Raw genomic sequence first — 25,596 nt, 5'->3', positions numbered from 1 at the left:
GGGCTAATTTATTTTCTTGGAGGACTGTAGTTATAAAGCTTGTGACTCTGACTATGAGCCGCACTTATTTGCCCGCGGGCACTACTTTCAATTACTTAATATTACTTTCCGTCACTTGAGGACACTCGTGACGATGTTTTTAGTTGCAGCAAGGGCTGTGCTTATTTTGTATATTAATCGCTGTTAATTGCGATTGGGTTGAGACCTTATTTCGACAAGTCTTTTTATTTAAACAAAACACAAAAAAAAACCCTGCTTTTCCGCTTTATTTTATTTTTGAGTTACTAAAGTGACGCCACCGAAATCGGGGTGTTACACAATCCAGGAATGGATCATTGGAAAGCAGCCAAAAGAGTTATGAGGTATTTATAGAGAACAAAAGATTATATGCTCACATATAGGAAGTCAGACCAATTAGAGATCATTGGATATTCTGACTGATTTTATGGGATGCCATGATAGTAAAAGATCCACTTCGGGCTATATTTTCATGTTGACTGGTGGTGCAGTTTCTTGGCGTAGTACCAAGCAAACTCTTATTGCTTCATCCACCATGGCAGCTGAATTTGTAGCATTTTTGGGGCATCTAACCATGGGATTTGGTTGATGAATTTTGTCACTGGGCTGCGAATTGTGGAAGGAATTGAAAGACCGCTTAAGTTATACTGTGACAATAAATCAACCATCCTATTTTCAACAATAATAGGAGCTCGACCAAGTCAAAACATATTGACATCAAGTTCCTAGTTGTTAAGGAAAGGGTACAAAGTTGACATTTTTCTATAGAACACATAGGGACAAACTCCATGATAGCGGATCCTCTTACAAAAGGTCTACCCGCATAAGGTCTTTCATGAGCACACTGCTCACATGGGTGTTTTTCCGTGTGAGGAATGCTTAGTTTAGTGGGAGTTAGTCATTTATAAATTTTGTGTTCTATGTTTGGTATTATGCATGCATACTCTAGTATTTGGATTTTTTTTGGTTAATTATAAAGTTTGGTATTCTGTCATTTATGCTTTGTACAATAAGGTTATTGGATGATCTCACTAAAGTAAAGTAGGACCAGTTGAAAATTGACAAGTACAGGCCACCTTCTTGTGATTTTCATGCTGCACATTTCATAATGAATCTATGTCATTTAGTTATGTCAGTACTAGTAATCATTGATGGGTTTAGTTATGATTGATATAACGAAAATCGCTTTGGTTCTATGTACTGGCATGACTAATGGACGAGATTATTTGGATATGCTTAAGGTATATAATGGCAAATTTTTGAGCTCATAAAGTCTAACACGTGTGTAAAGTTACATATGTGACCAGTGGGAGATTGTTAGAATTTTGGGTCACAAATATAACTTTTAATTGTGTTAGGGCCGTTATTTAATTAGCCAAACTAAAGTGGTCTATTTAATATTGATCTTATGGCTAAGGGCATATGTGTTATGAAAAGGTATTGTGCAGATACCATAAGGCAATATTCTAATTTGATGAGGGGCCAAATTAGAAATATTGAAAACAGAATTGTAACTGATGCAGTTACTTATAGGGTTATGGTCCCCAATTGTAGACACAACGTAACAACGTAAAAAAAGTTTCTCCTCATCCCCATCAGGGGAGAACATCAGGAAACCCTAAGGGTGATCTACAATTGGAAGATCACAACCCCAGATCCTTCAGCGATTCTCATGGCTCATTCAGGTACGCTTCCGCTCTAGATCTTCATCGTGTTTTTCGGGTATGGGTTAATCAAGTGTGATTTAGGATTATGCTCCTATTTTCTATATGGGTAGAAAAGCATGTGGTTAGGAACAAATCCTTATTTGTAAGAAACCTACATCCCAAACTGCAAAAGACAACTCAATGTTAATTTTGAATCCAAACCTTTGAAATTTGTTTCAATGCATGAATTGAAAATAGATCTGCTTGTAAACTCGTACTATACTATCAGGAATGGAACAAGAAATATACAAGAGGCAATAAATTGACTCATACTAACATCATCATATGCTATTAGTAATTGTATAAGAAAAGTAAAGTTTTATAGTATCATTTTTGCTAATAGATGAAAATTTAAGACATACTAACATCTGCACATATTTTTTCTTTGCATTTTCTATCACATCATATATCATATCACTTATTTATCTTCTAAACTCACTTTTAGTGTGAATGAAGTTTTTTTGAACGTGTGAATGAAGTTGAAGTATGAATGATGTATTATTCTTATAAACACAACTGGAAGGTTGCAAACACCAAAATTAAAGAACACAAAACAAAAACATTAACGCCCTTGCCCTGCAAACAAACCCCTCCCTCCCAAGCCAACAACACCTTTAATCTTTTATTATTACAAAAACAATAACTAACCCCCCATCTTTATTTTTAACTGCCTAAAAAAACATTATCCAAAGTTGCAAACAGAAATAAATGTATTAAAATTGAGAAAAAAAAGTTGCTAACCTGAAAGGAGAAAAGAGTTGCAGGTCCAGGCTTGCAAGCACAATAAGAACAAATTGAGAAGGAGAAGAAATGGTTTCTTTGCAGATATGCAGATTTGCAACAAAACTCAACAAGAGGAAGAGATTGGACAACACTAAAACTATACATTGGTTTGTGTATGAGGAAGAAGATAGAATGAGGGAGAGGCACTGTCACCCAGAAGATGAGGAAAATACAGAGGGGAAAGGGGAAGAAAGGGTGAGGCGTTGTGGTGAGGAGCTTGAAGAGGATGCTGAGAATGTGGAAGACTTGATTATGTATATATAGGCCCTTAGGCATGGTTGAAAACTTGAAATGTCTACTACTAGTTTAATCTCAAATTGATGTACATGGGTTGATATATTTCTTTGCTGATAAAACAAACTAATCTCGACATTGTTTGTTGTATCTTGAGGGGTAAGAAAAATTATAGATTTTTTTTTTGGCTTAAATACTCTGGAGGTCCCTGAAATTGCATGTCGTACGAAAATAAGTCTCTGAAAAAAAATTTCCGAATCCCTGGAAATTTTTTTAAAATCAAAATAGGTCCCTACTCGTGTTACCAGCTTATGTGGCTCAATTTTTGCTGAGTCATTAATTCCACGTGGCTTTTATATTTTTTTAAAATACATATGGATTAAAAAAATAAAATTCCAGGGATTCAAAATCGGAAAAAAAAAATTTAGGGACTTATTTTCGTACGGCGGACAATTTCAGGGACCTCCAGAGTATTTAAGCCAAAACCATTTTTTTACTATCTCTCATATTTTTCTATCACATATTATATCTTTCCACTTTTAAGAGTAGCAATACTTTAAATCGCCCCAATGGCCTAATTTTACTTTCTTTGTTAGTGACGGAAAGTATCTGTCACAAAATCCTAGAAGTAGTACTAGTGACGGAATGTGAAGAAAGAAGTTTTCAGTCGCAAAGTACTTAGCGACGGAATATAATTTGCGACAAAGCTTATTCCGTCACAAAATCCTAGTGAATAAATAGAAAATAATTTGGCGACAGAAATTTGTCAGGGAATGTTTCTGTCGCAAAAATGCTAGCGGTGGAATATAATTTGTGACAGAAAATTATCTCTCCACATTCCGTCACTATTTCCTTTTATGTTATATACTAGAAATTTGTGACAGATTTATTTCCGTCACTAGAGCAGAAAGTAAATAAAGAATGGTTTCACCACTTGCCGCGAAGATTTCAAAAAAAAAAGACTGGAAAAAACCCACTAGGTGTGAGTATAATTGGACTGTGAACATGAGTCTTTTTTGAAATAAAAAATGTCACTCTGGGACTAGTGAGTGACTAGGTGGTGACTAGACTATCATGTTTTCAGTAAAAACATACACAAGCCATCGTTTTTCACCATAAGTGCATTTTTGCAGAATTTGGTAACTGGTTACGCAGTGTGAAAAAATCAAAAGACGAGCAATTTTTTTTTCTTTTGCAACAGTGTTGTATAAATGATTGTGTTGCTCTGTACATATCACATGGTTTGTGATGTGTGTACATGGTTATTATATTGTCCCAAACTCTTGTGGTCACCTTATTCTAGTACTTGTGATTCTTTTCATTTTTTTGTTGTCGTTATGGATGGATTATATTTAATTATTTTTGCAACCAAACAATCTTTTAATCGTATGGAATATCTCAACTCAAAGCCTCCCAAAATTGGATGTTAGATAACTTAAAACACACTGATCTCATTTTCTTAGAGAAATCACAAAATTGAACAAATTTACATCAGCCTTGTCATATAAATTAACTAACTTGGTGCCAAAATTCAAACTTTTCTGTGTTCACCATGCATCCCAATATTATTAGTCTGGATACCTTTTTGCGTTTTGAGCTCTTGTTTCTTTTCTTGGATTATATTTAATTATAGGCTTAAATAAGTTTTTGTCCCTAACCTTTACCATATGTTTGGTTTTTGTCCCTCACCGGAGTAAATGTGGGCTTTAATCCCTAATTAACCTTTGCCAAAATGTTTGGTTTTCATCCCTCCGGAGCTCTGGGTCAACGCCGGAGCTCCGGTGGCTCATGTGGCAATGCCACATGGAATTAATGAGGCCAGGTGTTATTTTTATTTATTTATTTTAATAAAAAATTTAAAACTCAGAAATATATCATCTTCATCTCCTCCCCTATTGTTAGAAGTCCCACATTGGCTAGAGATAGAGCATAGATAGCCTTTATAAGAGTTGTGCAAACCTCAACTCTTGAGCTAGTTTTTGTGGTTGAGTATAGGCCTCCTAATTTCTAAGCCTTTATAAGGGTTGTGCAAACCTCAACTCTTGAGCTAGTTTTTGTGGTTGAGTATAGGCCTCCCAATTTCTAATACCTATGATCTTCATCATCTTCTTCATGATATGCAAAAAAAAAACCCAGAAAATAAAAAAAAAAACCATAAAGAAACCCACATATATCATACCATAAAACTTTACAGATCAGTTTGTGGCTTTCTGCTGCAACTAAAACACAACTTAATTTTAAGAGAAAAAATGATAAATCATAAAACACAGGGAAAAGAAGAGGTGTTATGTGGGGTAAATGGGTATCAGAAATCAGAGAGCTGAGGAAGATTACATGACCATTGGTAACAAAATTCAAACCCTAGGTTCCCACATTCAAACCTAAATCGCACAATCCCAAATCGCAGATTCTTTCGGACAGGCTGAAGGATGGGAACGAGACACAGGGACGGGTTGGCAGCGCCTCTGAGTGGAACCTGACTCATTCTCTCAACTGGGTTCGTGCCTCCAAAGAAGGATAAGAAGAGGAATCAACGGCGGAGCTCGCCGTTCCATAAGGTGAAGAAGACAGATTGGAGGCCAAATAGGCGAGAGAGAAGAGGAAGAAGTGACCCAGGTGATTTCTTCGAGCTCCTTCAACTGTAGCACGCATCATATCTGAGGGTTAAAGTTTTGCAGTGCTACTGTCAAATTGAATGGTGGGTGGCTAGGTTTTATGCAGTTGGGATTTAGGGATAGGAATGGGTTTTTTGTTTATGGGTTTGGATGGGTTTTCATGTTTTGTTTCTGGGTTTGAGTTTTTTTATTTAGAATTTTAAATAATTTCTTTTTTTAAATTAATTAGGTTTTTTTAATTTAAATGAAAAATAAATTTCACGTCAGCTTATTAATCCCACGTGGCCATGCCACATGGGCCACCGGAGCTCCGGCGTTGACCCAGAGCTCCGGAGGGATGAAAACCAAACATTTTGGCAAAGGTTAGGGACTAAAACCCACCTTTGCTCCGGCGAGGGACGAAAACCAAACATATGGTAAAGGTTAGGGACCAAAAATTTATTTAAGCCTTAATTATAAGACATGTTTAACATAGGAGAATGTACTAATTAGTATCCATCCCGTGCTCCTTGCAAGGCACTCTAGCTAGCTAGTATGTTTATGTCTAATATCTATTTAATTATATGGTGGTCTTATATATATCTATCAGCTGTGTGAAGATGGGAGTTCTAGCTAGCCATAAAGTAACGTAGATAAGGACGATGTCATCATGATTCTATGCTAGCTATAATGATTCAAGTATCAGATTTTGGCCACCAATGCAAACACGTAGTTGGCAAAAAAATTAAGACAAGTACGTTAGGTCTTGTTTTTCTAAATGTGTGTCTATTGTTAGGGGAAAGTAGAGGGTGCATGGTAATTAATATATAGTTGGCATGAGATTCTCACTAAGGTTAAAATAGTTGGCACTTCTCTTGGTGATTTATGAACCTACATCATCATGTGATAACTGATCGAAGGTATCATGTCTATGTGCTATAGGTGTGTTTAATTTTTGTACGTTGCAGCATGCATCTATCTCATGACTTAGCTAGCTAGGCACAAAAATTATTGATGAACCCCTGCATATTTGGTTAGTATGTTACGTTATAATGGATAAAAAGTTAAAAAGAAGGCTTGGAAATATTGAGATTCTCTGGTCCGTGACCTCACAGCCAAAGGGTACGTACGCAAATGGCTCATCCACACCACCTCTACGTTCCTACAACAACATCAATACCAAAAGTTCTATCAAAAAATTGTATCAACTTCAAAATCAATTCTGAATATCAGGAAGCAATTGCATGATAAATTTAAGCCAAAAAACTAGATAAAACAACATTATAAGTAAAAGGGAATTTGCCCAGAATTTTCAGCAAGCAAATAATCAACAAAACATCCTAATTAAAAATATCACAAAACAACAATATAATTTATAACTCCTTCATCTCAAACACATGCACAATTGATATAGGCACACAATAAAAGACTATATATTGATGCTCTAACACCGAGTTACACTTATAACGTTGGGGACCTTGATACTTTGAGGAGGAAAAACAAAAGCTTGAACTTCTATAGTGAGAGCGGATGTATATATCAAACACAAGAGAAGTATTTCTCAGATGAGGGTAAAAGCTGCTTCTAAGTGAGTGAATTTTCCTTCGGTCAAGAAATCTATTTATAGCAAAACCCTAATTGCTTCAAAATATTTTGTATTTTAAGATATAATCTATATATCTCTGGTCCTTTCAAAATCAAATTAAAGGCTAAGTAAAAGATCTAACTATTTTCTCTTATTTTCTAAGCCTAATAAATAAGGAAATAATAAAATTTTATTATAATTTTTATGATCTCCTAAATTAATTATCTTATTACTTTCAAATTTATTTTGAATTTAAAAAGAAGATATTCCTTTTTTCTCATTAAAAAGATTTACCTAAAGATACACCTCCTTAAAAAAATTATTAAAATAAATAGGAGTATAATTATCTTTTAGATAATATGTAAAACCATTATATTTGAATATAATTCAATATGTATCCCTCAACTAATTTTCTATCTTTATCTCTTATTTTTTTCAATAAAACAACTTTATCTGCTCATAAACTAAATTTAAAACTAACACCTCATAATAAATTCCACAAATTCAAAATATATTTCTAAGGTTCAAAGTAGTCTTTTAATTACATTTCACTACAAAGAAATGTATTTTTAGTGGCATTGTTATTGTTAAATTGTGGCATTTAAAAAATGTCACAAGTGATATTACTGGCATTCACCTTAAGTGCCCCTATTCCAGGTGCCACAACTGCCTTTGTGGAATTTTTTTGCTTAAATGCCGGTTTTTGTATGCCACAAATGCTACTGGCATCTTTCAAATGCCACAAATTGAAACTGGCATCTTTTAAATGCCACAAACTACATATATGCCTCAAATATTTTTAAACATTTCTTCATTGTATCTATATTGTCATCAATTGACCCTGCAATGAAAAGAGTAGGCATATGTAAAATTTCTAATCAGTAGCTGAAATCCAAATGAATACCATAAAGTAGGCTATGTCCTTTCACCATTGAAATCGAACTAGAAGCCTAACTTACATGCATGACTTTACTCATCCATCTCATCCATTAATTCAATCCAATCTATCATAGAGTGATTATGCATGCGAGCAGATCTAACATTTTTCAATTTTCATTCATTCATAGATTGAATTTTCCAGGTTTTTCCCAAGGGGGTTTTCCTGGGAAGGTTTTAATGAGGCATATTTTATTATGCTGTGCTTTCAAGGAGGAGGGGGTTTATTCCTGACATGTTTTTTCACTGTTTTTTGCTTCTTTCTTACTACTTTATCTTTCTTCCTCTTTGTATTGGGTTGAAGTACCCCTTGTACTTCATTCAATATATTCATTTGGCTTATAAAAAAAAAATAGATTGAATTTGGAATGGACTTTCATCCATCAATTAATCTGAAAAAAATTCTACATTATTGTTTTTGTTGCAGATCAGAAAATGGCGTCATCAACGACAGGATGGTACAAAGGAAAGGTGAAAGGTGTTCCTTCAGGGGATTGCTTGGTCATTGTGGCCTTGACATCCACCAAGCCTGGTCCCTTGCTTAAGAAGAGCATCACTCTTTCCTCCTTGATTGCTCCTGGACTGGTACTCATTGTTTTTCATTATTGCATGTTTGATTACAATTGATGTTTGCTCTGTGAGTAGCTTCTGGGGAATTTCTGGACATGATTTTGAGTAATTAAAAGTGATTATGGCATGTTTTACTCACATATAAACTTTCTGTAATTTTTGAGAAAAATCCATTGTTGTTAGTGTGCTAAAAATGTGATTTTAACATGATTTGGAAGAGAAATTAGCTGCGGGAATTTTGGGATATTTGTTGATATCTTATCTTGAGTTTTGGACTTGGAAATTCGTTGATCGAGTGGCTAGATGGGTCACAGAAATATGTTGTTTAACTTTGAGCATATAGGGCTTGAATTTGAGGTGACAATGTGATGGTTATTTGTCCCATTAGATTGTCCCACATAATTGTTATGTCTTGAGAGATGTACTTGATCGATTCATCTTGATAGTTTCATAGAGTTGCACTATAGGACTGATAAAGGTTTTTTCCTCGTTGTTTGTACTGCTTTTGGCTAAACCTTTATGATTCAATCATAGTAAAGCAGATACGAGTTTATCGTCCTCAGGGATTGTGTGAACATTAGTTCCACCAGTTAAACATTGATCTGAGCGGATACAAATATGTTGGATAAATTGTTTTTATGGTTTTGAATATAAGGAAAGCGGTAAAAGTATGTTTACAGGGATAACAAAGAAGAAAACGTATTTAGAATGCATTTCCCTAATCCTCTAATTGCTTTCAACTCAAACACTTTTGCAATGGTTCATTTCATTTACGATGCCGAGAGTTATCCACCTAACTATCCCTAGCCTAGGTGAATCTATTAATTGGAATTCCTAGACGTAATCCCTTACCATCTAGAAAACCCAAAAGGAATAATATAGCTCAACTTCTCTCTCAAAGACATTCCTAATGACCAATTCATCCTAAGACAAGGTATCCTAGGCTTGCAAGTCTCCGTTCTCACCCGGAAACTCCTGTTAGAACTCATAACTTCCACCTGTCACGTAGAAATTCACTATTGTTCCTACCCAAGATATTCTCACCCTAAGACAATTGATACACTAAGAAGTTTCTCTCTTGGACCGGACCCACACCAATCTCTCGATCTAATGCTAGTCCCCTGAAATCTAACATGGATCAATCAATACTTGAAGCACAGAAAGCAGAACTTTAACAACGGTGTTGTAACCTAAGACATAGGTGTCTACTTTCATTGAACTAAGCATACACAAACTCACAATAATCTTCCGATCTATTTATGAATTAGTGAAACTCTTTTGATTATCAATTGATTGGTTAGAAGCATGAAGTGCAAAGAAAAACACAATACATGAAAGATTATCATTTACATTGATGAAAGAGCTTACAACAATCAAAGCATCAAGTTATAACATCCTAAATACAAAAATAGAAACAACAAGTACAAGGGATAAGGAAGAAAAGATGAAACCCAGAAGAACGGCGAAGGATCCACGACGATAGAAGCTTTCCCAAGCTTTCCATCGCCTCCGAGAGGTTGTCACGGTCCTTCGGCGGTCGTCGCCATGCTCCGGAGCTTCAATCCATCAATCCTAAACCCAGGGACCTCTCCTCCATGAAGCCCAAGTACCTAGCTCTATTTTGGTGCCAAAAGTGGGAGAAATTCGAAGAGAATGGGAGAGATCCCTCAAAAATATGATTTCTGGCCTTTTATACGTGTTTGAGGCGGCTACAGGCGCTCAGCGCCCTTCAGAGGCCGCTCAGCGCCCCTGTTTCTTCAAGTTGAAGAGTTTCCACCGTCATGGGCGGTCAGCGCCATATTTTGGGCGGTCAGCGCTTTGCTTTCTTTAGGACAAAGATTCCTCAGCTTCTTAGGGTGCTCAACATCTCCAAGTTGGTGCTCAGCACCCAGCCTCTCTAAAATTGCACATTTTTACTTTAAACTTGGATTCTTCATGAATTTCTTTCCTACATCAAAATCCAAGTTAAACACATGAAATATATAATGTTTACACAATTTATAAGTTAAAATTATGTATTTACTAAACTAATTACTTTAGGGATAAAATGATACAATATGCAAGCATACAAGTCAAATAAGTGCTTAAAATGATATTCAAATATACATAAAATGAGTACTTATCAAGGACTAACCCTTGAATTTTGTTGATATGTTGTTAATATCTTATGTGTGGTTTGTTGATAATATTTTTGAATGATGTTGTTATCTAATCTATCATGACATGAATTTGAATTTGAATGGTATGCTTATCTTTTATTTAAATTGTATTTGTTTGAGTTAACGTTTTATGTTTGCTACTTATTGTTTAGGTGCTTAAGATCTTTAGAAGATCGAGAACCATTCAGTGATGTTTAACCTATACGAATATGGAGGAAGACTTGAAGACAGTGGATCAATGATTGGCAAAAAAGTTTGAGGCTCTTCGTGATAAGTTGATGAGCTCCATTAAGGGCTTTACTGAAGCTAATTAGTGAAGAAGTCTTTACTGAATAAAACTCATAACTTGAATCCACACCTTTATTGAGTTCAGTGGCGTGTTTGTTTCTTCGAATTCCATAGCCTTTCCTCCAATTTGAACCACCCATATATTTCTCACACTCAGAAACAATGTCATCACCCCCCTTCAACCGTTCACCGACATGTTTGTTTCCTCAAATTGCTTAGCATTTCCAATTCCTCCAAATTGGATCATCCATCTCTTCCTCGCTCTCCGACTCTTCACCGCCTTCATCAGACCAACCACTTCCCCTTCATGCCTTCGCTTCTTCTTCACCAGACTCAAGAACACTATCACCACCTTCTTCTTCTTCTTCATCACCATCGAGGAATGTGGGTTGATTCAAAGTCCCCCCCCCCCCCGCAATTTCAATTTATTGTTCCTCCAAAAATGCGAACATGTCCTCCGTGTTTGACCCTCACTTTTTTCCAGTTTCCTCCTCTACACTCTCCGCATTGTTGTTCTCGTTGATCAGAACATCCAAACTGAACTTTTTCCTCCTTGTGAGTTTCAATTTCAACTCACCATCACTCTCAACGATTCTTTCTATTTTCCGCTTCCCTTTCACTCTTTTCAACAACATTCCAGGGGGAACTTGTAACAAGAAAGCCCTAGTTATTTTCAATCCTCAAAATCAGGCCAAGAATGACATCGTTACACTCAATTCTGATGACGACTTCATTCTTGGCCTGAATTGAGTGTAACGATGTCATTCTTGACCTGATTCTGAGGATTGTCAAGAACTAGGGCTTTCTTGTTACGAGTTCTCCCTACAATGTTGTTGAAAAGAGTGAGAGGGAAGTGGAAAATAGAAAGAATTGTTGAGAGAGATGGTGAGTGGAAATTGAAACTCACGAGGAGGAAAAAGTTCAGTTTGGATGTTATGATCGACGAGAACAACAATGTGGAGAGTGCAGAGGAGGAAACTGGAAAAAGTGAGGGTTCAACACAGAGGACCCGTTCACATTTTCGGAGGAACAATAAATTGAAATTGCAGGGGGGGGAGACTTTGACTCAACCCATATGCCTTAATGGTGATGACGAAGAAGAAGGTGATGATAGTGTTCTTGAGTATGGTGAAGAAGAAACGAAGGCATGCAGGGGAAGTGGTTGGTCTGATGAAGGCGGTGAAGATTCAGAGAGCGAGGAAGAGATGGATGATCCAATTTGGAGGAATTGAAAATGCTAAGCAATTCGAGGAGACAAACATGTTAGTGAACGGTTGAAGGGTGATGACATTGTTTCAGAGTCTGAGAAATATATGGATGGTTCAAATTGGAGGAAAAGCTTTGGAATTCGAAGAAACAAACACGCCTCTGAATTCAATTAAGGTGTGAATTCAGGTTATGAGTGTTATTCAGTAAAGACTTCTTCGCTAATTAGCTTCAGTAAAGCTCTTAATGAAGCTCATCACGAACAACCTCAAACTTCTTCGCCAATTGTTGCTCCACCGTCTTCAAGTCTTCCTCCATATTCGTATAGCTAGATTAAATGTCACTGAATGGTTCTCGATCGTCTAATTGGAGGAAAATAATGTGTTCACTTAGCATTTAAAATAGCATTAAATGATGTTTTTCCAATTAATATCCTTGTATGAGCAATAAATGAGGAAAGATAAAATACAATCCAGAAGGTAAAATAGGGAAAAAATATTTTTTTGAAAATTAACAATATTAATTGTGTTCCTTAATATATGTGTTTCTTCTCTTTCTAAACCGTTATATAAAAGCCGAGATAGTAACATGTATGAAATAAAAAAACGGAAATAATCGTACTGGCTGCTTTCCACTTTTGTCTTTTGTCTCACATGCCACAGCTTATGTTTAAAGATCTGGTCATGGCTTTTGTCTCATAGCTTATGTTTAAAGAACACCAAGATTAGACCAATCAATTGATCAAGAATGCAGGCAAGCAATGTTTAAAGATCTTCATCAAATTTTGTGGGCATGAATATTTTTTTCCTAGTTTAAGGGACAAATTTCCTTTCATACGTGTATGGTTAATGTTCTGGGACGACCAGAGAAAGGGTGTCACCGAGCGAGACGACCAGGTAAGGGAATCACCCGAGTGGGGCCCAATTGGGACGACCAGGAGAAGGGAATCACCCGAGTGGACTCGACCACGAGCGGGACGGCGCTCACCCCCAGCCCGAGGACATGGACCCCACCACCTAGGGGTTGACCTAAGCCAACCACCCTACGGAATTAGGGTGGTTGGATGGTGGGCCCCCTAGGCAGTCTAAACCGTTGGATCACTGCAAATCGCAGAGGGAGCAGAGGGATCCAACGGCCCTCGACCCACCGGTACGAGCCATGCATGACGTTGCATGGCTCCAACCCTAATACTCCAACTTGTATATAAGGGGGGCAGCTCACTCATTCTAAGGTACGTTATTCTCTCCAATTTCAGCTACCCCTTTACTCGATTCCTCTACTCACTTTGGCATTGGAGTCCCTTGCAGGAGCCCCTCCCGGGTCCGTTCAACAACCCAGCACACCGGCTTCACTTCTTCGATCAGCAGCCCCGCTCTCGTGATCCGCACGATCATTTGGCGCCGTCTGTGGGGATCGAACCCACGACCACGACGGAGCACATAAACTTCTTCGTGGGAGCCATGCAGTACGCCGGGGCTACTGACCCGATCTACTGCCGCTGCTTCCCGATGAGCTTGGGGAAGGGCCCGATGAACTGGTTCCAAAACCTCCCCAACAACTCCATCCACAATTGGGAAGGGGTCATGTCCAACTTCTTGACCCAGTATTCCTCGGTAAGAAACATTCTGAAGTCAGAAGAAACTCTGGCTCTGATCAAGCAAGGCGAGAAGGAATCCCTGAAGGCTTTTCTTAACCGCTTCAACAAAGAAGCAGGAGACATTCCGGACCTCCTCCCTCAGGTCCGCCTGATCTTGGTACGACAAGCACTTAGGCCAGGTCCTTTCCTAACTTCTTTGGATGGAAAGAAGGCCCGAACGCTGGAGGAATTCCAGGCCCGATCAGAGAAGTATATTAACATGGAGGAGGCTGCAACATTAAGGTCCACCAATCAAAACCCAGGCCATCGACCCTCTGAGAAAACCCGAGACCCCGGTGAACCTAAGCGCGATCGCGAACCCCGACGGAAGAGTCAGGAGGAGAAGAAGCAGAAACGGAAGAAGTTCGATAGTTACACTCCTCTCAACTCCTCCCTCTCCCGCATCTTGCGGGAGAGAGCCTCCACCGACCTCCGGGACAAGCCCCCCCCACTCCTCACTCGGGGGGATAAGCTGGACTCCAAAAGGTTTTGCGAATTCCATGACAGCCCCGGTCATAACACGGACGAATGCCTGAACCTGAAGGACAGGGTAGAGGAACTGATCAGAGTCGGGAGATTGTCGAAATACGTTGCCCTCTCCTCGGATCACCTCCCTCGTCCACGCTCACCACCTTCCCGAAGGTCACCCACCCCGCCCAGGGCCCGTGCCCGGACCCCTCCCAGGAACCGAGCCCACACACCCACTCGAGCAGGGAGCCCTCGTCATCGCCGTAGTCCTGACCGACGCAGGAGCCCCGACCGTCGCCGAAGTCCGGACCGACGTCGGTCTCCAGATCGGCGGAATCACGATGACGTGCGAAGGCGCCATGGGACCAATCTGGTCAGTGTTGGTTCGATTGCTGGAGGATGGGCCGCCGGCGGACCATCAACCAACAGTCGGAAGAGGAGCACTCGGGTCATTATGTCAGCAACTGGACGACCTCGCCCCGGCTCCCTCCGCCCACCACAGCAGAAAGTCCCCATCACTTTCACGGAGGACGACTACGGCGCAGACACCGGCGAGGAGGACGACCCGATTGTCGTGGAAGCCCTCATCGCAAACGGTAAGGTACGGCGGGTACTCATCGATACAGGTAGTTCTGCTGATATAATGTTTTATGATGCTTATAAAACCTTAGGCTTATCTGTAAAGGACCTGATCCCCTATGACCACGACTTGATCGGGTTCACTGGGGACAGGGTCCTGCCATTAGGATATTTTGATGCATACCTCTCCCTAGGAGACCCTGATGTTTGCAGGACTGTCAAGGCCCGGTTCTTGGTGGTGAAATGCCCCACAGCCTACAACGCCATAATCGGCAGACCAAGCCTCAATGTCTACCGGGCCATCGTCTCCACCCACCACCTGATGTTGAAGTACCCATGGGCCGGCAGGGCAATTTCTGTACGCGGAAACCTAACCATGGCCAGGGGGTGCTACAACTCTAGCTGCAGATTGGCGCGAGAGGATCGCAAGAGGAAAGAGCCCGACCATGGGAAAAGAGTTGAAAGCTTTCACCTCCGAGCAGGAGCATGCTTGACCGACATCGACCCACGAGTGGACCAGTCCAGAGAGGATCAGCGCCTTAAGCCGGATGGGGAAGCCCGACCTGTCCAGGTCGGAAGCGGCCCCGACCAAACCACCAAACTGGCACGAGATCTTCCTCCGGATCTCTCAAACCGACTGGAGGCTCTCCTGAAGAGTTATGGGCACTTATTTGCCTGGTCGTCCTCGGACATGCCGAGCGTCGACCCAGTATTCTGCAGTCACAAGCTTTCAGTGGACCGGAAATTCAAGCCAGTGGCCCAGAAAAAGAGACAAATGAGCGCGGAGAAGCAAGAAGCGATCAGGGAACAGACCACAGAACTTCTGAAGGCCGGGATCATTCGCGAAGTCAAGTACACTACTTGGCTTTCGAACGTGGTCCTGGTAAAGAAATCCAATGGGAAGTGGAGGATGTGTGTGGACTACACGGATCTGAACAAGGCCTGCCCTAAGGACCCCTTCCCCCTTCCCAGCATCGATGCTCTGGTGGACAACTCCTCGGGATACGAATACTTGTCCCTCACGGACGCGTACTCTGGGTACAATCAGATTCCGATGAACAGGGACGATGAAGAGAAGACCGCCTTTATCACCGATCGGGGGACATACTGCTACACTATGCTCCCATTCGGCCTGAAAAATGCGGTGGCCACCTACCAGCGAATGTTGACCAGAATCTTTGGGGCACTCATTGGGAAGTCCGTCGAAGTCTACATTGATGACATCATAGTAAAAATACCGAAGGGAGGCGACCATGCAGCCGATCTGGCAGTCGTGTTCGAACAGTTGAGGAAACACAACATGCGCCTCAACCCAGAAAAATGTACCTTCGGCGTCAAGAGCGGGAAGTTCTTGGGATATATGCTCACTAGCCGTGGGATTGAACTAAACCCCGAGAAGTGCCAGGCTATTGTGGAAATGAAAAGCCCCAGGACGGTCAAGGAAGTCCAGCAATTGGCAGGACGAATGGCAGCAATCGGGAGATTTCTCCCCAAGGCCGCCCTGAGAGCTCTACCACTTTATACCTTACTAAAGAAAGGAGCGAACTTTGCCTGGTCGGGAGAAGCTGAACAAGCTTTCTCCCGGCTGAAAGAGATTCTCACCTCCCCACCAATCCTGTCAAGTCCGAAGCCAGGGGAGCCCCTGTATTTATATTTAGCTGTTCGGGACAAGGCGGTCAGCTCTGTACTAGTGAGAGAGGAAGCGGGAGTCCAACTCCCGGTTTACTTCGTCAGCCGCTCGCTCAAGGGAGCTGAGCTCAGATACCAGACGCTCGAGAAAGTGGCGCTCACCCTCTTAACCACTGCCAGACGGCTCCGAAGGTACTTCCAGTCTCATAGCATCATTGTCCGCACCGATCAACCAGTCAAACAAGTCCTCCATAAACCAGATCTAGCCGGTCGAATGGTGGGCTGGTCGATCGAGCTGTCCGAGCATGACATTCACTACGAACCCAGACGAGCGATCAAAGCGCAAGCCCTAGCCGACTTCCTGGTGGAACTCACGAACGATGAAGATCCTCCAGCGGAAATCTCCTGGATCGTCCATGTGGATGGCTCAAGCAACAAAGAAGGGGGGGTGCGGGGATCGTCCTCCAAAGCAACTCAGGGATGGTTGTAGAACAGTCGCTGCGCTTTGGCTTCCCAGCCACCAACAACCAGGCTGAATATGAAGCTTGCATAGCCGGTCTGGTGACGGCGCGAGACCTGGGGGCGCAAGACATACTCGTCTGCTGTGACTCCCTGCTGGTGGTCTCCCTAGCTAATGGGGAAGCGCAGGCCAAGGACCCAATTCTGGAGCAATACCTCTCCCACCTGAAGCGACTGGCTGCAACCTTCCGTAAGGTGGAATTCCGCCATGTCCCAAGGGCCCAAAACGACCGCGCAGATACCCTAGCAAAGCTGGCTAGAACCGGCAAACCCGGCCTGAACAGGACAGTCATTCAGGGCACCCTGGCCCTCCCCTACGTCTCAGCACCCGACTGTTCCGCGGGAGTCCACACCCTGAGCATTGACGCGGACGGCGATTGGAGGGCCCCAATTATTAAGAACCTAACAACGGGCTGGCTTCCACCCGATAAATTGGAGGCAAAGAAGTTTACTAGAAGCGTTTCCTGGTATACCATCGTAAACGGGGACCTCTTTAAGAGAGGATTTTCCACCCCCCTCCTCAAGTGCTTGTCAAAGGAACGAGCAGAGTATGTGCTCGCGGAGACCCATGAAGGCAGCTGTGGCCACCACCCCGGCGGGCGCTCTCTGGCAAGAAAGGTCCTCCAGGCCGGCTATTACTGGCCTACCCTGGAGAAAGACGCTGCTGATCACGTCAAACTTTGTGACCCGTGCCAGAGGCATGCCGACCACCGATTAGCCCCTCCCGAGAAACTCTCGACCATGGTCTCCCCTTGGCCTTTCCACCAATGGGGAATGGACCTCCTGGGACCCTTTGAAACCGCCCCAGGACAGCTGAAGCATCTGGTGGTCGCGGTAGACTACTTCACCAAGTGGATCGAAGCCGAACCCCTTGCAACCATCACTTCAGCCCACATACAGCGTTTCTTTTACAAGAACATCATCAGCCGGTTCGGGGTACCTGGAGTCTTGATTACCGACAATGGCACCCAATTTGCCTCCAAAGGATTCAAGGAGCTCGTGGGCGGGCTTCACATCAAGCACCACTTCACCTCTGTGGAGCACCCCCTGTAAGATCAAGTTTTGATCTAGTAGTACAACTCTATGTTTTGATGATTACAAGTTAACCTTTTGATATGAACAATTGTGGTACTCTAACGTGTTTTTCTGAGTGTGCTATTTACAGGCTCTGACCCTGACTCAATTTCACACAAATCAGAAGCACTGTGTATAAAGGGTAACCCAAGCAACGCTTTCGCATTCACCATGTTCAGTATGAACAGTGGAAAAGCTTCAGAAGATCTGAAGCTATACAAACTCTGATGAGGACTCAGTCGCTAGAAGCTCTGATGATCCAGAAGTTCTGACAACCAAGAAACACTGAAGGTTCAGATGTTCTGATGGTGTAGAAGACTCTGAAGATCCAGAAGCTGAATAGTGGAAACTCTGAAGTCCAGAAGCAAGAAACTCTGAAGGCCATGTTCTTCCCTCTGAGTTCAGAACCAGAAGATACAATGGTCAGAGGATCTGTGCTTTCCCTCTGACTCTGATCAACCGGCTTCACAAGTTCCTATACGAAGCATTCCCCTGATCAGAAGTCTCCTAGGTTTAAAGGTCGCGTCGCTATCCAAGTACAAAAGCATATGTACTATCCTGACGACCTACCTAACAGTCTCAGACACAGCAGAAGCTGGATTTTCCAGAACTGCCCTCCAACGGTAGCATTTCCATGCAACGCTCAACCCTAATCCTTGGAGTATATATAGAGGCTGAAGATTGAAAGAAGCGGCTAAGAAACTAAGAAGCAATACACACGCGCAAGACATATTCTAAGCTTTCTTTCATCTTGTAATTTATTTAGTTTACACTCAGCTTATTCAGAAGCATACCCTTGTAAACACCAACCTCAAACAATTGTTTGATCTTCCTTAAGGGACCGGGTAGGTCAGTATCCTTAAGAAGACTAAGAGAGTGAATCTTAGTGGTGATTCCTTTAGGAGATCAAGGTTGATCGGATCCTAGAGAAGACTAAGAGAGTGAATCTTAGTGTGAGCTAAGTCAGTGTATTGTTAGTCACTTGTAGGTTTCAAGTGCAGTTGTAACAATTATCTGATTAGTGGATTGCCTTCATTCTAAGAAGGAAGAAATCACCTTAACGGGTGGACTGGATTAGCTTGAGGGATTTATCAAGTGAACCAGGATAAAATCCTTGTGTGCTTTTCTATCTCTATCTTTTGCACTTAGTTCTCGAAAAGATTTGTTAAAATCTTTAAGGTGGTAGTTTTGTACTGAAAACGTTATTCAAACCCCCCCTTTCTACCGTTTTTCATACCTTCAATTGGTATCAGAGCGCAAGTTCTGATTACCACACCTAACAGTGTTCAGTGATCCGGGCCGGTGTGAAAAACAATGGCTGCCACCACCAGTGAAACTCAAAGAGATGGTTACAACGCAAAGCCTCCTATGTTCGACGGTCAAAGGTTCGAATACTGGAAAGATAGACTGGAAAGTTTCTTTCTGGGTTTCGATGCAGATCTCTGGGATATTATTGTGGATGGCTACGAGCGTCCAGTTGATGCAGATGGCAAAAAGATCCCAAGGTCAGAGATGTCTGCAGATCAAAAGAAGCTGTACTCACAACATCATAAAGCAAGAGCAATTCTTCTAAGTGCTATCTCCTATGAGGAGTACCAGAAGATTACAGATCGTGAGTTTGCTAAAGGCATTTTTGATTCTCTGAAGATGTCTCATGAAGGAAACAAGAAAGTCAAAGAATCAAAGGCATTGTCTTTGATCCAAAAGTATGAATCCTTCATCATGGAGCCAAATGAGTCCATTGAAGAAATGTTCTCCAGATTTCAACTGCTTGTAGCTGGCATACGTCCTCTCAACAAGAGCTACACAACAAAAGATCACGTCATAAGGGTCATCAGGTGTCTTCCTGAAAGTTGGATGCCTTTGGTGACTTCAATAGAGCTCACGAGAGATGTTGAGAATATGAGTTTAGAAGAACTCATCAGCATTTTGAAATGCCATGAGCTGAAGCGCTCAGAGATGCAAGATCTCAGGAAAAAGTCCATAGCCTTGAAATCCAAATCTGAAAAGGCTAAGGTTGAGAAGTCAAAGGCTCTTCAAGCTGAAGAAGAAGAATCTGAAGAAGCATCAGAAGATTCTGATGAAGATGAGCTGACTCTGATCTCCAAGAGACTCAACCGCATCTGGAAGCACAGGCAGAGCAAGTTCAAAGGCTCTGGAAAGGCAAGAGGAAAGTCTGAATCCTCAGGTCAGAAGAAGTCATCAATCAAGGAAGTCACTTGCTTTGAGTGCAAAGAATCAGGGCACTACAAAAGTGACTGTCCAAAATTGAAGAAGGACAAGAAGCCAAAGAAGCACTTCAAGACCAAGAAGAGTCTGATGGTGACATTCGATGAATCAGAGTCAGAGGATGTTGACTCTGATGGTGAAGTCCAAGGACTCATGGCTATTGTTAAAGACAAAGGAACAGAGTCAAAGGAAGCTGTTGACTCTGACTCAGAATCAGAAGGAGATCCAGACTCTGACGATGAAAATGAGGTATTTGCTTCCTTCTCTACCTCTGAACTGAAACATGCTTTGTCTGATATCATGGATAAGTATAACTCCTTGTTGTCTAAGCATAAGAAGCTGAAAAAGAACTTATCTGCTGTTTCTAAAACTCCTTCTGAACATGAGAAAATCATATCTGATTTGAAAAATGATAACCATGCTTTAGTTAATTCTAACTCTGTGCTTAAGAATCAAATTGCAAAGTTAGAAGAAGTTATTGCCTGCGATGCCTCTGATAGTAAGCATGAATCTAAGTATGAAAAATCTTTTCAAAGATTCCTGGCTAAAAGCGTAGATAGAAGCTTAATGGCTTCAATGATCTATGGTGTAAGCAGAAATGGAATGCATGGCATTGGCTATTCTAAACCAATTAGAAATGAGCCTTCTGTGTCTAAAGCTAAATCCTTGTATGAATGCTTTGTTCCCTCTGGTACCATATTGCCTGATCCTGTACCTGCTGAAGTTGCTAAAAACCCTCTTAAAAAGGGATCTTTCTCTATGACTAAATATCATGCAAATATTCCTTTAAAATATCATGTTGAGACACCCAAGGTGATCAGAACCTTTGGGGTAACTAACAAAAGAGGACCCAGAAAGTGGGTACCTAAGGACAAGATTATCTATGTTGCAGATATCCTTGATAGCTCCACTGAAACACCAATCATGGTATCTGGACAGTGGATGCTCGCGTCACATGACGGGAGAAAAGCATATGTTCCGAGAGCTGAAACTTAAGCCTGGAGGCGAAGTTGGCTTTGGAGGAAATGAAAAGGGTAAAATTATTGGTACTGGTACTATTTGTGTAGATAGTAGTCCATGCATTGATAATGTTTTATTGGTAGACGGCTTAACACATAACTTATTGTCTATAAGTCAATTAGCTGACAAGGGTTATGATGTTATATTCAATCAAAAGTCCTGCCGGGCTGTAAGTCAGATCGATGGCTCTGTTCTGTTTAACAGCAAGAGGAAGAACAACATTTATAAGATCAGATTATCTGAGTTGGAGGCTCAGAATGTGAAGTGCCTTCTGTCTGTTAATGAAGAGCAGTGGGTATGGCATAGACGGTTAGGGCATGCCAGTATGAGAAAGATTTCTCAGCTGAGCAAGCTAAACCTTGTCAGGGGCTTACCCAATCTGAAGTTCGCTTCAGACGCTCTTTGTGAAGCATGTCAGAAAGGCAAATTCACAAAAGTCCCTTTCAAGGCAAAGAATGTTGTCTCAACCTCAAGGCCGTTAGAACTTCTGCATATCGACCTGTTTGGACCAGTGAAAACTGAGTCTATAGGTGGCAAGAGATATGGGATGGTTATCGTTGATGACTATAGCCGCTGGACATGGGTAAAGTTTCTAACCCGCAAGGATGAGTCTCATGCTGTGTTCTCTACCTTCATTGCTCAAGTGCAAAACGAGAAGGCTTGTAGAATTGTGCGTGTCAGAAGTGACCATGGTGGAGAGTTTGAGAATGACAAGTTTGAGAGTCTGTTTGATTCCTATGGAATTACACATGATTTCTCTTGTCCCAGAACTCCTCAACAAAATGGTGTTGTTGAGAGGAAGAACAGAACTCTTCAGGAGATGGCTAGAACCATGCTCCAAGAAACTGGCATGGCTAAGCACTTTTGGGCAGAGGCAGTAAATACAGCATGTTACATTCAGAACAGAATCTCTGTGAGACCAATTCTGAATAAGACTCCTTATGAATTGTGGAAGAACATAAAACCCAACATTTCTTATTTTCATCCTTTTGGCTGTGTTTGTTATGTTCTCAATACTAAGGATAGATTGCATAAATTTGATGCTAAATCTTCTAAGTGTCTATTACTTGGTTATTCTGATAGATCTAAAGGTTTTAGATTTTACAATACTGATGCTAAGACTATTGAAGAATCTATTCATGTTAGATTTGATGATAAGCTTGACTCTGACCAGTCAAAGCTAGTTGAAAAGTTTGCAGATTTAAGCATTAATGTTTCTGACAAAGGCAAAGCTCCAGAGGAAGTTGAGCCAGAGGAAGATGAACCAGAGGAAGAAGCTGGTCCCTCTAACTCACAAACTCTGAAGAAGAGCAGAATCACTGCAGCTCATCCTAAGGAATTGATTCTGGGCAACAAAGATGAACCAGTCAGAACCAGATCCGCCTTCAGACCCTCTGAAGAGACCTTGCTGAGTCTGAAAGGATTGGTGTCCTTAATTGAACCCAAGTCCATAGATGAAGCTCTTCAGGACAAGGATTGGATTCTGGCCATGGAAGAAGAATTGAATCAATTCTCCAAGAACGATGTTTGGAGCTTAGTGAAGAAGCCTGAGAATGTCCATGTTATTGGAACGAAATGGGTATTCAGAAACAAGCTAAATGAGAAAGGAGATGTAGTCAGAAACAAGGCAAGGCTAGTTGCTCAAGGCTACAGCCAGCAGGAAGGAATAGACTACACTGAAACATTTGCTCCAGTAGCAAGACTGGAGGCAATCAGACTATTGATTTCTTTCTCAGTAAATCACAACATAGTTCTACATCAGATGGACGTAAAGAGTGCCTTCCTAAATGGTTATATCTCAGAGGAAGTCTATGTTCATCAACCCCCAGGTTTTGAAGATGAAAAGAAACCAGACCATGTGTTCAAATTGAAGAAATCACTCTACGGTCTGAAGCAAGCTCCCAGAGCATGGTATGAGAGACTTAGCTCATTCCTTCTGGAGAATGAGTTTGTAAGGGGTAAAGTAGATACAACTCTCTTTTGCAAGACTTATAAAGATGATATCTTAATTGTGCAAATTTATGTTGATGATATTATATTTGGTTCTGCTAATCAATCTCTATGCAAAGAATTTTCTGAGATGATGCAGGCTGAATTTGAGATGAGTATGATGGGAGAATTAAAGTACTTTCTGGGAATACAAGTTGATCAAACACCAGAAGGAACATATATCCATCAGAGCAAGTACACTAAAGAACTTCTGAAGAAGTTCAATATGCTGGAATCTACAGTGGCCAAGACTCCAATGCATCCAACATGCATTCTGGAAAAAGAAGATATAAGTGGTAAAGTATGTCAGAAGCTCTATCGTGGCATGATAGGTTCACTTCTGTACTTAACTGCATCTAGGCCAGACATATTATTTAGTGTTCATTTATGTGCTCGTTTCCAATCAGATCCAAGGGAAACCCACTTAACTGCTGTTAAGAGGATCCTAAGGTATCTGAAAGGCACCACTAACCTTGGCTTGATGTATAAGAAAACATCAGAGTATAAGCTTTCAGGTTATTGTGATGCTGATTATGCTGGAGATAGAACAGAGAGAAAAAGTACTTCTGGAAATTGTCAATTTCTGGGAAGCAATCTAGTCTCATGGGCAAGCAAGAGGCAATCAACCATTGCTCTATCAACTGCAGAGGCAGAATATATCTCAGCAGCAATATGCAGCACTCAGATGCTCTGGATGAAACATCAGCTGGAGGACTATCAGATCCTTGAGAGCAATATCCCAATCTATTGTGATAACACTGCTGCAATTTCGTTGAGCAAGAATCCTATCTTGCATTCAAGGGCAAAGCACATTGAGGTAAAGTATCACTTCATTAGAGATTATGTGCAGAAGGGCGTACTTCTTCTGAAGTTTGTTGATACTGACCATCAATGGGCAGATATCTTTACAAAGCCCTTAGCTGAAGATAGATTTAATTTTATTCTGAAAAATCTAAACATGGACTTTTGTCCAGAGTGAAGATAGATCAGAACCTCTGACTATGATACTTCTTGATCAGAAGATGTCTAGTCCAGAAGGTAACTCAATCAGAGTGTGTGTGCCCACTGGTACTGACTCTGAAGCTGAGACAACAACACGTGCGTCAGAACTTCTGATGCATAGTTCCTTGTGCCCGTGTGACAGTCTGTTGTGATTGCGTGTAGATATGCTTATCTCCTGTGTGTGATTGTGTATTTTACTGTTACTGTCTATCTTTAATTTTCAACCGTTGATCTTAAAGTGCTTTTTGAATCAACAACGGTTATTTGACAAAACCCACTATACACACACGTTCTCTCTCACTTCCGGTTTTCACTCTCGCACTCCCTGCTTTTCAAAACCGCCTCCTTCGTGATTTCTCTCTCGATCTCTCTTCATCCTTCAAACTTCATCTTCTACCTCAAACCTTCAACCTCTTCAAAATGGTGAGACAAACCAGAAGATCTACTGCAGATGCACCTCAGTTTCCTCACATGGTAGTCGGGTTGGCAACGGGTCAACGGGGCTCTGAGAACCCAGCACAAGAACAAGCTCAAGCTCAAGAGGAGATTGTTCCTATTGCAGAACGGGGCTGTGCCGTTCACTGTGTATTTCCTCCTGAGGAACTCCAAGTCCTGGCAGAATGGAGATTCAACCTCGACAACTTGGCTGCAAATGGGTTTGATCTCCGTCCTGAAGTCCAAGCTCAAGGTTGGGGAAACTACTTCAATCGACTTCGAGGACCGGTGTTTGAGAAGCTAGTAAAGGAATTCTGGAAGCACGCTGATTGTGATGACACTCAGGTGGTTTCTTACATACTGGGTAGGAAGATCATCATCACGGAGAAGTCATTCGTGAATCTGCTAGGTGCAGAAACTGCTCATGGGTATCGGTTCTCACTGACGGAATCGAAGCTGAAACCCAGAACCAAGGACATCGTCAACAAGGCCCTGTACACCACTTTCAAACCGGGCAAGACGAGCTACAAAGTGATGGACCTTCAACCCAAACTCAGGGTCTGGCACAAGATCCTGCTCAACTGCATCAATCAACGACCAAAGGGCAGTTCTCCAGACTACATCAACTTCAATCAGAAGGCGATGCTGTTCTTCATTCAAGACAAGGAGAAGATCTGCCTTCCCTACTTCCTGTTCTCCTATTTGAAGGAATGCATCCGGAAGTCTCGCACCACCTCCTCCATCAAGTCAGCCATCAAATATATCCCTTTTGGGAGGCTGATCTCAGACTTTCTCATTGAAAGCAACTTGGTGCAAGATTTGATCAATGCTGGTTGCACAGAGGACTTGAGCACAATTGTTAGCGATGTCTTCACTGCCAACTCTCTGAAGAAGATGGGCTTAGTCCAGAAGAAGATTGCTCCTGCTCATGAGGACA

General features: G+C 41.5%; 1 long non-coding RNA gene across 1 annotated transcript; it reads right to left on the bottom strand.

Annotated features, from left to right (window-relative positions):
- Positions 1–1,046: 1,046 nt before the first annotated feature.
- LOC130710070 (uncharacterized) lies at positions 1,047–2,846 on the bottom strand. Its single transcript, XR_009010284.1, has 2 exons — positions 2,466–2,846; positions 1,047–1,848 (listed from the first exon to the last, which is right to left on the bottom strand). It is a non-coding gene; the product is annotated as an uncharacterized LOC130710070 (long non-coding RNA).
- Positions 2,847–25,596: the final 22,750 nt, after the last annotated feature.

Source organism: Lotus japonicus, chromosome 4 (genome assembly GCF_012489685.1).
Source record: "Lotus japonicus ecotype B-129 chromosome 4, LjGifu_v1.2".
In the NCBI taxonomy this organism is placed as follows: Eukaryota; Viridiplantae; Streptophyta; class Magnoliopsida; order Fabales; family Fabaceae; genus Lotus; species Lotus japonicus.
Note: the sequence above shows the minus strand (reverse complement) of the source record. Positions and strands in the feature narration are given on the sequence as shown.